This window comes from Macaca thibetana, chromosome 17, assembly GCF_024542745.1.
Source record: "Macaca thibetana thibetana isolate TM-01 chromosome 17, ASM2454274v1, whole genome shotgun sequence".
NCBI classification, from domain to species: Eukaryota; Metazoa; Chordata; class Mammalia; order Primates; family Cercopithecidae; genus Macaca; species Macaca thibetana.
The window spans coordinates 37,906,287-37,921,651 of record NC_065594.1 but is presented as its reverse complement, the minus strand read 5'-3'; the positions used below and the strand labels follow the sequence as shown (position 1 = coordinate 37,921,651).

At 40.1% G+C, this 15,365-nt stretch overlaps 1 long non-coding RNA gene across 1 annotated transcript in view; it reads right to left on the bottom strand.

The window, feature by feature from the left end:
• Positions 1–481: 481 nt before the first annotated feature.
• The window catches only part of LOC126940494 (uncharacterized), a 31,096-nt gene continuing 16,212 nt past the window's right edge, over positions 482–15,365 (bottom strand). The window contains exon 3 of the long non-coding RNA XR_007720774.1: positions 482–560. This is a non-coding gene — a long non-coding RNA (uncharacterized LOC126940494). The remainder of the gene's footprint in view (positions 561–15,365) is intronic.

Below are 15,365 nucleotides of genomic sequence, written 5' to 3'. Positions count from 1 at the left end.
TATATTTATAATGAAAATATTAAAAACAGTGGAAATAATAGAAAACAATTACACTGTACAAGTATATGAAATACTTTATCTGCATACATTTCTGGAACAGGCCACTGGGCAATTAAGCTAGGTCCACCTTGACTCTGAGACATATCCCTGCTAAGCTGTAAAGGATTGATTTTTAGATAAGCCTTTGTGCTAAAAGCAGGAAAAAGGAGAGAGAGCATGAAAATTTGGATGCCTATATGGAGTCAGAGGTAGTAACAAAAATAACTTTAAATGTCTTACTAGCATGATTTTATTGTGTTGGCCTCCTGCAATCCATGCAGGTCATTTACTTTTTATATCGTCAGGTGCATTTTCACTCTGCTTTTTCTAGTTCCCATTAATGATCAGGGTTGAAGAGTGCAGCAGGTCCTCAAATAACATCTTTTTGTTCAATGTTGTTTCTTTATAACGTTGATAAGAAAAAAAATGATTCTGGGCCGAGGCCACCATCTGTGTGGAGTTTGCACTTTCTTCCCATGTCTTTATGGGTTTTCTCTGGGTGCTCCAGTTTCCTTCCACATCTGAAAGATATGCATGTCAGGTGAATTGGCATGTCTACATTGTCCCTGCATGAGCGAATTTGAGTGTTTGTAAGAGTGTGCCCTGCGATGGGATGGAGTCCTATTCAGGTCCAGTCCTTCCTGGTGCCCTGACCTGCTGGCATAGGCTCTGGCCACCCCAGACCCTGAACTAGAAAAGTTGGGTAAATAATTATCTTACTTACTTTTATTAATCTTTCTTAAATGTATGTATGACTCACATTTACTTCAATGTTTGATGTTGGAATTGTTTTGGTCTTTAAAATTTCATTGATATTTTTGTGACCAGAAATACGTCATGGAAACTTAACTCTTGTTTATATCAATTAGCCTATGGTAAAACTGGTTTGGTTTTATACTTCATTTTGCTTATAGTCACACTTCCCAAAAACTTATCCATGATGTTTAGTGAGGACTTACTGTATTGTTATTAGCTGTTTGGGGTATAAAGAGTAAAAAAGTGTCTGGGTGTGGTGGCTCATGCCTGTAATCCCAGCACTTTGGGAGGCTGAGGTGGGAGGATCACTTGAGGTCAGGAGTTCGAGACTAGCCTGGACAATGTGGTCAAACCCCATCTCTATTAAAAATACAAAAATTAGCCGATGTGGTGGCGAGCACCTGTAATCCCAGCTACTTGGGAGGCTGAGGCAGGAGAATCACTTGAACACTTGAACCTGGGAGGAGGAGGTTGCAGTGAACCACAATCGTGCCACTGTACTCTAGCCTGGGTGACAGAGCAATAATTCATCTCAAAAAAAAAAAAAAAAAGAAAGAAAAAAAAAAAAAAAAAGAGTAAAAAAGCTTTTCCTAGAACAATCCATGTATACCTGAGCTCCCTCACAGACAGGCACCAAGACTTTAAAGAGGAAGCGATAGTTGGCAGCTATTTTTAAACATTCTTATTCTACATGTACATTCTTATTTTTGCTTGCTATATATTGTTCCAAGGTATGGCTCTTCCATAATTTATTTTAAAACACTCTTATTGATGAGCATTGATTTTTTTTTCATTATTGCCAACAATGCTACAATGAACCTTCATATATGTGACGTACCTATGGATGCATATGAGCATTTAAAAAAATTATTCCTGGATGTAGTGAAGGGAGACTCTGTTCTAGACAGGAACAGTACCAATGGTCCCCAGAGTAGCTTTAAAGAAAAGATGCAAGTAGTAAAGAAAGAAATTGGAGGTGATAATTTCCTTTTTCTTGTAATTATTACATACTTCTGCAAGAATTTCGTATTTTTAAAGTAGAAAATTTTCTCTATGCTGAATTTTTAAATTAAAAATTAGCAATGTAGGAAGCTAACCATACTCTTGGGGAGAAAGAAGATGTGAAGCTGGCCGTTGCTGACTCCGATATGGTTTGGCTATGTCCCCACCCAAATCTCATCTTGAATTGTAGTTCCCATAATCCCCATGTGTTGTGGGAGGGACCAGGTGGAGATAATTGAATCATGGGGCTGGTTTCCCTGATCCTATATAGTGAGTATGTTCTCACAAATCTGATGGTTTTAAAAGGGACTTTCCCCTTCACTCAGCTCTCACTCTTCTTCTCCCTGTCATCATATGAAGAAGGATGTGTTTGCTTCCTCTTCTGCCATGATTTTATGTTTCCTGAGGCCTCCCCAGCCAAGTTGAACTGTGAGTCAATTAAACCTCTTTCCTTTATACATTAGCCCGTCTCATGTATGTCTTTATTAGCAGCATGAGAACAGACTAATACAGAAAATTAATACTGCGGAGAGCAGAGTGCTGCTATACAGATACCCAAAAATGTGGAAGCGACTTTGGAACTGGGTAACAGGCAGAGATTGGAACAGTTTGGAGGGCTCAGAAGAAAACAGGAAAATGTCGGAAAGTCTGGACCTTCCTAGAGACTTGGAGGGCTCAGAAAATAGGAAGACGTGGAAAAGTTTGGGACTTCCTAGACACTTGTTGAATGGTCTTGACCAAAATGCTGATAGTAATATGGACAACGAAGTCCAGGCTGAGGTGGTCTTAGATGAAGATGAAGAAAGTGTTGGGAATTGGAGTAAAGGTCAGTCTTGCTATGCAAAGAGACTGGTGGCATTTTGCCCCTGCCCTAGGGATCTATAGAACTTTAAACTTGAGAGAGATGATTTAGGGTATCTGGAGAAAGAAATTTCTAAGCATCAAAGCATTCAAGAGGAAGCAGAATATAAAAGTCTGGAAAATTTGCAGCCTGACTATAATGTGATAGAAAACAAAACCCCATTTTCTGGGGAGATATTCAAGCTGGCTGCAGAAATTTGCATAAGTAATAAGGAGCTGATGTTAATCACCAAGACAATGGGGAAAATGTTTCCAGGGCATGTCAGAGACCTTCACAGCAGCCCCTCCTATCACAGATCCAGAGGCCTAGGAGGGAAAAATGGTTCTGTGGGTTGGACCCAGGGCTCTCCTGCTCTATGCAATCTCAGGACATGTTGTCCTGTGTGCCAGCTGCTTCAGCTCCAGCAGTGGCTAAAAGGGGCCAAGGTACAGCTCAGGCCATGGCTTCAGAGGGTCTAATCCCAAAGCCCTGGCAGCTTTCATGTGGTGGTGGGCCTGTGGGTGCACGAAAGTCAAGAAGTTAAGTCTGAGAACCTCTGCCTAGATTTCAGACAATGTATGGAAATACCTGGATGTCCAAGCAGAAGTTTGCTGCAGAAGCAGACCTCTCATGGAGAACATCTGCTAGGGCAGTGCAGAAGGGAAATGTGGGTCAAATCCCCCACATAGAGTCCCCACTGGGGTATTGCCTAGTGGAGCTGTGAGGAGAGGGCTACCATCCTCTAGACCCTAGAATGGTAGATCCACTGACAGCTTGCACCATGTGCCTGGTAAAGCTGCAGACACTCAACACCAGCCTGTGAAAGCAGCCAGGAGCAGGGATGTACCTTAACAAACCACAGGGGTAGAACTGCCCAAGGCTGTGGGACCACACCTCTTGTATCAGCATGCCTTGGATGTGAGACATGGAGTCAAAGGAGATCATTTTGGAACTTTAAAGTTTAATGACTGCCCTATTGCATTTTGGCCTTGCATGGGGCTTGTAATCCCTTTGTTTTCTCATTTGATCTAGGAAATAACTAACTTGTTTGATTTTACAGGCTCATAGGCCAAAGAGATTTGCCTTGTCTCAGATGAGACTTTGGACTTGGACTTTTGAGTTAATGCTGGAATGGGTTAAGACTTTGGGGGACTATTGGAAGGGCATGATTGTGTTTTGAATTGTAAGGACATGAGATTTGGGAGGGGCGGGGGTGGAATGATATGGTTTGGCTGTGTCCCCACCCAAATCTCATCTTCAATCATAGTTCCCATAATCCCCACAGGTCATGGAAGGGACAAGGTGGAGATAATTGAATCATGGGGGAGTTCCCCCATCTTGTTCTGATGATAGTGAGTTACTTCTCTGAGATCTGATGGTTTTATAAGGGGCTTCCCCCTTTGCTTGGCTCTCATTCTTCTTCTCCCTGCCATCATGTGAAGAAGGATATGTTTGCTTCCCCTTCTGCCATGATTGTAAGTTTTCTGAGGCCTCCCCAGCTACGCTGTGCTATGAGTCAATTAAGCCTCTTTCCTTTTTAAATTACCCAGTCTTGGGTATGTCTTTATTAGCAGAGTGAGAGCGGACTAATACTGACCTCTAGGTGTTTAGGATGGCCTTTCTTTGAACCAACCACATAGCACAGAGGGAGAAGTTTTAGGTTCCCTCTCTCAGCATGAAAGCCACCTGCTTATAATGAAAATATTATAGGCCTTAATAGGCCCATGCACACACAAACATTTTCCTATGTTAACCACAAATTTATTTCCCTCCAAAAATGCTAACCTTCAAATTAGCTTTATAAAGAAGTGATGAATGGGAACTCAGTGCTCTCCATGCTCTCCATGCAGCTCATTCTTTGAAAGGCTCCTTCTTTGCTACTGTCTCCTCTCAGGTCTTTCTGCCCCTTTCCTTCATCCTCCCTCTCACTTGCAGACCTGGATAAGACCTGACTTGTTTCTGTAAAGTTTTATTTCAGAACTTATAAATAAAGCTGGCTAAGAAAGTTGATCTGCCGCTTAGGCGTTGGGCTGACCTGAGGAAGGGACATAATTTCCCAGAGCCTCAATTTCCATACCTATGAAGTGGTTATGCAGAAATTCCAACCTATGCCATTACTGAAGGAACCAGTTGATATACTGCTTGACTTAATGGTGATGTCTGTCTATTACCTGAAGCTTCTGCTGTGGCTCCTGTGCATGCTAGGTACTGGAAATATGTTTGATGATTTCTTATCAGTTTGTCTGTTAGTCGATGCCAAACTACTTTCCTTTCTGGTATAATATACACTGCTGAAGGAGGAGGAAAGGAATCAGAAGGAGATAGAAGAGATTGAAGATTTCTCCTAACTTCCTGAGGTCTGCTTTGATCTCTTTCCTCTGTCAAGAGTTCTTTTTTTCACTTTTATCTTGTAGGAAGGCAAACAGATACTATTTATAAGATATTTGAGTTTATCCAGCCCTTATGATATATTCTTTTCACCTCCTTTCCACCACAAAGGCCATAGTGATGGTCAAAGTGGCTTGCACAGAAGGAAACTATTAGTGGGACAGAGCTCCTGTCCACTAGCTCAGTGGTCTCCAACATTTTTGGCACCAGAGACTGGATTTGTGGATGACAATTTTTCCGTGGAAGGAGTATGGGGGTGGAGGATAGTTTGGGGATGAAACTGTTCCACTTCAGATAATAAGGTATTAGTTATATTCTCGTAAGGAATACACAACCTAGATCTCTCACATGCATGTCCAATTCACAATAGGGTTCGCACTCTATGAGAATCGAATGCTGCCGCTGATCTGACAGGAGGCGGAGCTCAGGTGGTGATGCTCACTCGCCCACTGCTCACCTTCTGCTGTGTGGCCAGGTCCTTGGCCTGTTAGGAACTGGACCACACAGCAGGACCCCTGCACTAGGGTGCACCCTTGGTGGGTGGTGGGGGGATCCCCACTAGGAGACCTAATAGACTGTGTCCAAATGAGGCTCTTTCCTGCACTGGGGACCCCTACACTAGCTCATTTAGAAAGAGCCTGTCTTACTAGAACATTGCTCTTTAAGGGGGACTGCTTATTTGCTTTGGTCTGTTCACTGTAAACATCAGATTTTTCTTCCTGAGGGGAAAATGTTTTCAAGATTTCTTTTTCCTAAGAGATGTTTATACGTGTTCTTTGAAAAAAAATTGAGAAATGTGAGTAAAGTATAAGAAAATAATAGAAATCACACACAAGATTACCACATGAAGATTCTTTAGTTAACAAAAATTATTTCACTCTATGAGGGTACTATAACATTTCTCACCAGACTCTTATAAGTTGTTTAGAGTTTTTTCCAAAACAATACTAATGCACAATGCAGTGATGTGTATCTTTATATGCCTCATTTTTCCTATATATCCACATCTTTTTAAAATAAGTTCTTACATGTGTTATTTCTCAATGAAGGTATGCACTTACAAGATACTTTTAACACATATTTTGACACGCTTTTCATAAAGGCAAATATCAGATTCCAAAAGATCTTACAAGTCACTTAAAGGCATTTTAGGTTTAATGCGAGAACAGTAGTGAACCAGTGAATTATTTAAAGCAGAAATGTGATGTGGTCAGACATTAATTTTAGATAGCTGCATTGGTTAAGGTTCAGTAGTGGACAATGGAACTCTCTGGCCAGTTTTAGCAGAATGGGATTTGTTACCAGGTATTAAGCAGCTTACAGACTTGTTGGGAGGGCTGGAGAAGCTGGCTTTAGGCTGATTTTCAAGAAACAATAATCACGCAAGTCACACTGCTACGCTGACTGGCCAAAAAACTGCTGTGTCTGTGGCCACCACCTCCTACACAAGAACTACACTGGTCACACAGGAAAGCTGCTGAATCAGGATCAGCTGCAGCTACCATGGCCTAGGCTTGGCAACTAGAAACTTAGGGACCAGCTGGACATCAGAGTAATGTTTCCCAATTCTGGCTGCATGTCAGAATCACCTGGAGTGCTTTACAAAAGTACTGGTACTTGGTTAGCACCCCCAAAGACTGCATTTAATTGATCTGGAGCAGGGCCCGGCCATGGTATTGAAACAAAACAAAAAAGCCATGGGTGATGCTTGTGCACAGTCAAGGTTGAAAGCCAGGGCAGAAGGACATCCGTGAAAGCTGCCACTGACTAACCAAGCTACTTCCCTGCCAGTGCTTTCTGATGGCTTGTGTGGCTGCCACTTCCCCATACTCACTTCACTTCTGTCCTCTAACCTGGAGGGTGATTCTGCTTGGAAGTTCTGTGTGTGAAAAACACAAGATGGAAGGTAGATTGGGAAATGTAGTTCTTAAACATATCAGCTTTTGTTCATGCTGTTCATATGAAGATTATGAGGGGTGTTGCCTCAAAGGATAAAACATTTGATATGAGAAGACCCGTTGGGAATAGAGTAGAGAAGTCATTACTGGAAGTTCAGATAATTAATGAACAGGGCTGATATAGGTGATTGATAATTAAGAAAAGGGCAGAAAACCCTACTTGGAGGACAATTTAAATTTTGCCCAGAATTTAATTTGGTCACTTTAGATGTACAGTTGATGAAAAGGGAAAAGGAGGATAGCAAGAATTTGAGCTTGGGTGTTTTGCTGAATTATTGGACCATTCATCCTGGGAAAAATGGGTTGGGGTTTGGTGGAGAACAATAAATTTAAGTTTAAACATGTTCAGTAAATAGTTTGATAGCCAAATCTGGATATTTAAAGAGAGAACTGAACAGGAGAATTAGAAATAATTGACTTTTAGATTTTAACAAATGCCTGAGCATGGATGAGATCATCCTGGGATAGGATCTGGGGCAGAATAATGAGGAAATTCAATAGTTAATGCAAGGACAGAAGACAAGGAATCCATACAGGAGACAGAGGAAAACTGATAGAATGTGATCTCGAAAATCAGGGAAGAATAAACATTTCTTCAAAGAAGACATACAGATGGCTAGTAAGCACATGATAGATATTCTACATCATTAGTCATTAGGGTACTGTGAATCCAAACCACAATGAGATACCATGTCGTATCCACTAGAATGGCTATAATTTAAAAGATGGACAGTAACAAGTGTTGGCAAGCATGTAGTGAAATTTGAACCCTCTTGCATTGCTGGTGTAGCCACTTCAGAAAAGAGTTTGGCAGTTCTTCAAAAAGTTAAACATGGATTAACCATATGATTCAACAATTCCAAGCCTAGGTGTATAACCAAAGAGAATTGAAAACATATTTACATAAAAACTTGTATGCGAATGTTCAATAGCAGAATTGTTCATAATAGTCAAAAAGTGGAAACAACTCAAATGCCCATCAATTGATGAACTGATAAACAATATGTGATATATCCATGCAATAGAATATCATTCAACCATAAAAAGAAATAAAGTTTTGATATATACTACAATATGGGTAAATCTTCAAAACATGCTAAGCTAAAGAGGCCAAATATAAAAGGCCACATAGTATATGATTCCATTTACATGAAGTGTCCAAAGCAGGCAAATCTATAGAGACAGAGAGAGGGTTAATGTTTGTCAGGGGAGTGGACAAGAGGTAGTGACTGGTAATGGGTACAGTGTTACTTTCTAGGGTAATAAAGTATTCTGGAATTAGTGGTCATGATACACAACTTTGTGAGTATACTAAAACTCACTGAATTGCATTCTTTAAAAGGGTGAACTTTATGGCATGTGAATAACATCTCAATAAAACTGTTATTTAAAAAATCTCAAGGGAATAAAGCATTCAAGAAAAAAATATCTAGAAGTTAAAATGTCAATTGTTGCCAAAATGCCAAACTTCAATTGCAGCAAATAACATTGACAAGAGAAGTTTCAGTTATGGGGTGAGAATGCAAACATACCAAGGAGTAAGTGGGAAATAAGAAAGTGTCAACTGTGAGTATAAATAATACTTTCAAGGAATTTCCATGGAAAAAGCAGAAGAGAAATAGGGCAGTAACTGGAGAGGATCTGAGGAAAAAAGATGCTTGGACGTGCTGTTTTGTTTTCATGTGGGCAGGAGAGAGACTCATGGATGATTCAATGCTGATAGAGAAGATCCAGTGGAGAAGGAATACAGGAGTGGGAGGAAGACACAGATTGCAGTCCCTGAGAAATTAGGTGACCGGGCTTGGAATTTGAGAAGAATGACAGCCAAAATAACTACTTTGAAAAAAAAGGAGAGAGAGAACTACGAAATAAAGCTTCTGGGTAGCTCTAAGTTTCTCCTCGAGGATACAGGCCTTGGATTTATGGTAGCATCCATCCATTCATTCTACTTACTAAACACCTACACTGTCCTAAGGACAGTATACCCAGTGGTATGCCATTTAAAATTTTATATGTATTTATTATTTGGTGGCAGCCTAGGGCGAGGGTTTTACAGACAGAATGCATTGGAAGTACAGTGGGACAATGAGGTGAGATTTGAGAACATTGGTAGGAGGGTGACTAAAGTGAATGTCCAAATTGTCTAAGACTGGGGTGCAGGGTGTTTGGGGGGAAGAGAGTTTAAAAATTGGCTAATAAAGAAGAAAGTGGAAAAGTGAAGTAACTAGAGGTCTTGATGAGGTCAGGTAATAATAAAAAGGAGTATGATATATTGCATGTTTTGTCAGTGTTGTCGTGCTAAATGTTATAGTTTATATTATCCTCCCAATGACAACTATTATTTTCACAGGAAAGACAGATGCTTAGCAAGATTAAGAAACTTGCTTGTGTTCACACATTCTGAACATGGCAGAATTGCTCTTAGCCTAGGGCATCTGATGCCAGAGCACTTTCTGTAACCATTGATCTACTTTGCAGCTAGAGGCATTGTGTAAGTAGCCAAGTGAGACAACTGGAAGGATAGGACTTGTGGTTATTAGATAGCAATATTTTTGTTTAGGAAATAAGACATGAGCATTTCAAGGGATGAAAAAATACCAGGCCTGCTCCATGGAATGTGGAGAGCAGAATTAGAATGGTGGGAAAGTCATTGAAATTATAAAAATAAAGTAATGTTTGAAGTAATCTTTGAAGGCACTGAAAAGTAGTGTTTAAAGCCAAATTTTGGATGTATTGTCCATCTATACGCTCAACTTTCTGAGAATGATGGCAGAACTTGGAATGGAGAGGAAGACTGTGAATTAAACTGCTTGGAATTGTCTTTCATTTTCTCTCTCTCTGAAAAAAATAAAAGAAATATCTGCCCAGAATTTAATTAGATGCATCAAGATTTACCCTGTGGAAAATCAGAAAATCTGGTATAGTTGTAAAAAATTTTACATTCTGCTTCCATTTCTCGATGAAACCTCAGGAAAAACTGGTTTCAATCATGTTTAGTATTTGATGAAGTTAATGATTTTCTCAGTGGAAAACAAGATTTGATGCCAATACATACCGATGGCAACAGCAATGATTCACAGAGACATATGGAGTCTTTTTTATTCCCAAAGCTATCAAAAATATCAGGCACACTCTAGTCCCGAGTCTTTTCACTTGTTCCCGTTGCCTGGAACATTCTTCTCTCAGACATCTGTATAGATCACTCACAACTTCCTTCATATCTCTGCTCAAATGTTATCTTAGAGAGATCCTCCGTTCTCCTTTACAAAATGTTACCAAGCCTTCCCCTTGGCAGCTGCTATCCCTGCACCTTCCTTTGCTTTTCTCCATTACATTTCTTACCATGTGACATAATTTGTGCTTGTTTATTGTCTATCTCTTGCACAGGGCCCTATGCTCCACAGAGGCTGGGTCATGGTCAGTTTTGTTCACATCTGTTATCCGCAGCACCTAGAACAGTGTCAGGCACTGAAAATATAGATTTGCTGAATCAATGTTCCATCCGCGTAGAGTACAAAATTTTGTGTGAGGATCTCCAGAAGAGGAGGGCGTATGTTTCCTGGGTTATTTTCCTTCACTGTTCATTCCTAACTACTGCTTAAGGCTCCTCACGAATACTTCTGGCCTTGCTATCACCACACTGCAAGCTGCTGTCCTCTCCCCACACTGCTTTGCCTTAAGCATAAATAAAGCCCATTTATTTCCTTCTCTAAGGCTATACTAACATGTTTTGCTAAACATATGAGGCTCTCATAGTAGTAAATTCTTATAATTCTATGTTGCCTCAGCATTAATTTTGAATCCAACTTTATCACAACAGAAGCAAGGCTCAGTGGTCCTTGACAGTTTGTAGTTCTACACCACACCCAGCTGGCTCAAGCCAGTGGCCTGAGATAAGAACCTAGAAGCATCTCTCCCACCTAGCAGGTTGGGATCCCCGCTTTTCTGCTTCCTTTAAACAAGTCATTCAGGCATTTGCTGCAAAGTTGAAGTGACCTACATTCGATTCCTTTCTACATACTGCCAGTGGCCACACACGCTCGCTCGCTCGCTCGCTCTCTGCCTGACTCTTCATTCCTGCCTCGCGGGAGATGGAGGACTGACCTCTCCACTCATTACACCCTCTCTTCCTGGGATCTGTGAGTAAAAATCTTTGAACTTGTTTCCTACTGTGATGGTGTATTGAATTTGCGCCTTCCATCTGAAGAACCACGGGCTGCCCCAGGCCATTTTCCTCAGGATGCCAGGGAGAACACAAAAGCGAGCTCCCAGTGCCAGAGCAATGGTCAGGCGGGCATAGATGGGATACAGGTCAGACAAGAGCCACAAGGGCATCTGCCAGGATAAACAAGTTTCCTGTGTGAGGGCCTCCGTGATCTTGGGTCGAAGAACTAGGCATGAGGCCGTCTGCCAGCTAATAAAAGGATCTTGCAAAAGCCACGCTGGAAACACCGACTTTCAGCTCCCCTGCTCTTTTTTTCCTGTTAGAGCAGGATTGCTAGCAGTTCTGGTACCAGAACCCCAATTTAGCTGGGAGCTTGTAAAAGACTCATAAGAGTATTACAAAGCAGAAAAAGAAAACTCGGAACTCGGTTACTTTGTCATTATCTGTCACAAGGGGTTCCTTGCTGGGTTCTTCTCTTGACTTCGGCCATCCCACGGGTTGATGCAATCTGTGGTCTGTTCTTCCTCAAATCAGAACCTCTCTTACCCCATCAATGCTGAACCCAAGAAGACAAAAGAACTACTCCTTTCTTTGGTCAGAGAGATGACAAATTTAAATTCCCTAGCATTAGAAAAAAACAAGTCAACAAACTCTCATTACCCAAAGACATCCCCAAATTTCTTCGTTATCTTACTTGCAATTACACTACAAATTAGCTCCAAGAACTTTAATCTTCCATAAACTAAACAAAGTGATTTTTAAGCTTTTATTCCACCCCAATACAGTTTCCTCTCCATCATACCTCTCTCAGAGTTTTTAAACAGTTATCCCTCAGTATCCTTGAGGGATTGCTTCTAGGAACCTCTAAATGCCAAAATTCATGGATGCACAAGTCCTTCATATAGAGTGGTGTAATATTTGCATATAACCTACATACACCCTCCTATTTACAGCTGATACTTGAACAATATGGGTTTGAACTGCATGGGTCCACTTATACTTTCTTCTGCCTCTGCCACCCCTGAGACAGCAACACCAAACCCTCTTCTCCCTGCTCCTCCTCAGCCTACTCCACCTGAAGATGAGAAGGATGAAGATGATCCACCTCCACTTAATAAATAATAAATATAGGATCTGGGTGTGGTGGCACATGCCTGTAGTCCCAGCTACTCAGGAAGCAGAGACAGAAGAATTGCTTGAGCCCAGAAATTCGAGTCCAGCCTTGGTAACATAGTGAGAAGTATCTCTATTTAAAAAAGTATATAAAATATGTGTTTTATTCTTTATGATTGTGTTAATATTTTCTCTAGCTTACTTTATTGTAGGAATACAGTATATAATATATATAACATGCAAAATATGTGTTAATTAACTATATTATCAGTAAGACTTCCTGTCAACAATTGGATAATAGTTTTTGGGAAGTCAAAAGTGAAACAGATTTTTGACTGTGTGCGGGGGAGATTGGCATCTCTAACCCTCACGTTGTTCAAGTGTCAAACAATACTTCAAATCATTTCTAGAGTACTTATATCTAATACAATGTAAATGTATGTAAATCATTGTTATACTATATTGTTTCTTACTTGTATTATTTTATCTTTATATACTTCTTCCTAGTATTTTTGATCTGCAGTTGGTTGGAGCTGCAGATGTGTAACCTGTAGATAGGGACGGCCGACTGTTTCAAAAACACCTTGGTGTATGTGCCCTCTCTTTGTCTCCAATACAAGAATCACCCTGCCTGAGTATAGAATTTAGGATAGGAAGGGGTAAAACCAAAGGCACAGAAAATAATGTAGCAATTTTAAGAGCCAGGTAATAGATGGCATTGGCTTGGACGAGAGTGATTGATGGCTGTGGTTATGGAGACAAGTGGATAAATTTGAGAGGTATTTAGGGGGTTTGATACATAGGAGTTGGAAAGTGAGTAGATGTGGGGTCAAGGATGAGCAACACAATAGGTCTTGATTCCTGGTTTGGCAAATTTTTGGTAAAGTTTCAATATTTCCAATTCAAGTGTTCTCATTTTTAAAAACTCTACTAATTCAAGGTAAACCTTTATGTTTGTTGGTTTTGTGTTTCTATCCCTATACACCTTCCAACACAGCAAAGATTGTGGCTTTTGTATCCAACCTCAAAGATAAAAGCAAAACCAAAGGATACAGAAGCATCTTTAAAACCTTTATAACCTCTGAAACTTTTTGCTGCTTAATCATGCATAAAGAATGATGGATTTATTTAATCATAAGTAGAAACATTTTATTTATTTTGTCAAAGGAAACTCTTCTAGATATTGTAATATGGTTTTGATGATGATTGTATGTTACTTGATCATATATGCTAAGTAACATAGGCCATTTGATGTGAGGCAATATTCTTTTTTTCCTAAATTATACTTCAAGTTCTGGAATACATGTGCAGAACATGCAGGTTTGTTACACAAGTAGACATATGCCATGGTGGTTTGCTGCACCCATCAATCCATCATATACATTAGGTATTTCTCCTAACGCTATCCCTCCCCTAGCCCCCCACCTCCTGACAGGCCCCAGTGTGTGATGTTCCCCTCTCTGAGTCCACATGTTCTCATTGTTTAACTCCCACTTATGAGTGAGAACATGTGGTGTTTGGTTTTCTGTTCCTGTGTTAGTTTGCTGAGAATGATGATTTCCAGCTTCATCCATGTCCCTGCAAAGAACATAAACTCAACCTTTTTTATGGCTGCATAGTATTCCATGGTATATATGTGCCACATTTTCTTTATCCAGTGTTTCATTGATGGGCATTTGGGTTGGTTCCAAGTCTTTGCTATTGTGAATAGTGTTGCAATAAACGTACGTGTACATGTGTCTTTATACAATGATTTATAATCCTTTGGGTATATACCCAGTAATGGGATTGCTGGGTCAAATGGTATTTCTGGTTCTAGATCCTTGAGGAATCACCACACTGTCTTCCACAATGGTTGAACTAATTTACACTCCCACCAACAATGTAAAAGCATTCCTATTTCTCCACATCCTCTCCAGCATCTGTTGTTTCCTGACTTTTTAATGATTGTCGTTCTAACTGGCATGAGATGGTATCTTATTGTGGTTTTGATTAGCATTTCTCTAATGAGGAGTGAGGATGAGCTTTTTAAAATATGTTTGACCATATAAATGCCTTCTTTTGAGAAGTGTCTTTTCATATCCTTTGCCCACTTTTTGATGGGCTTTTGTTTTTTGTTGCTTTTTTTTTTTTTTTTTTTTTTTTTTTTTTTGGTAAATTTGCTTGAGTTCCTTGTAGATTCTGGATATCAGCCCTTTGTCAGATGAATAGATTGCCAAAATGTTCTCCCATTCTGTAGGTTGCCTATTCATTCTGATGATAGTTTCTTTTGCTGTGCAGAAGCTCTTTAGTTTAATTAGATCCCATTTATCAATTTTGGCTTTTGTTGCCATTTGCTTTTGGTGTTTTAGTCATGAAGTCTTTGCCCATACCTATGTTCTGAATGGTATTGCCTAGGCTTTCTTCTAGGGTTTTTGTGGTTTTACGTCTCATGTTTAAGTCTTTAATCCACCTTGAGTTAATTTTTGTGTTAGGTGTAAGGAAGGGGTCCAGTTTCAGTTTTCTGCATATAGCTAGCCAGTTTTGCCAACACCATTTATTAAATAGGGAATCCTTTCCCCATTGCTTGTTTTTGTCAGGTCTGTCAAAGATCAGATGGTTGCAGATGTGTGCTGGTATTTCTGAGACTTCTGTTCTGTTCCATGGGTCTATAATCTGTTTTGGTACCAGTACCATGCTGTTTTGGTTTGAAGTCAGGTAGCGTGATGCCTCCAACTTTGTTCTTTTTGCTTAGGATTGTCTTGGCTATATGGGCTCCTTTTTCATTCCGTATGAAATTTAAAATAGTTTTTTCTAATTCTGTGAAGAAAGTCAATGGTAGCTTGATGGGAATAGCATTGACTCTATAACTTGAGGTAGTATGGCCATTTTCACGATACTGATTCTTCCTGTCCATGAGCATGGAATATTTTTCCATTTGCTTGTGTCCTCTCTTATTTCCTTGAGCAGTGGTTTGTACTTCTCCTTGGAGAGGTCCTTCACAACCCTTGTTGTATTCCTAGGTATTTTATTATCTTTGTAGCAATTGTGAATGGGAGTTCACTCATGATTTGGCTCTCTGTTTGTCTATTATTGGTGTATAGGAATGCTTGTGATTTTTGCA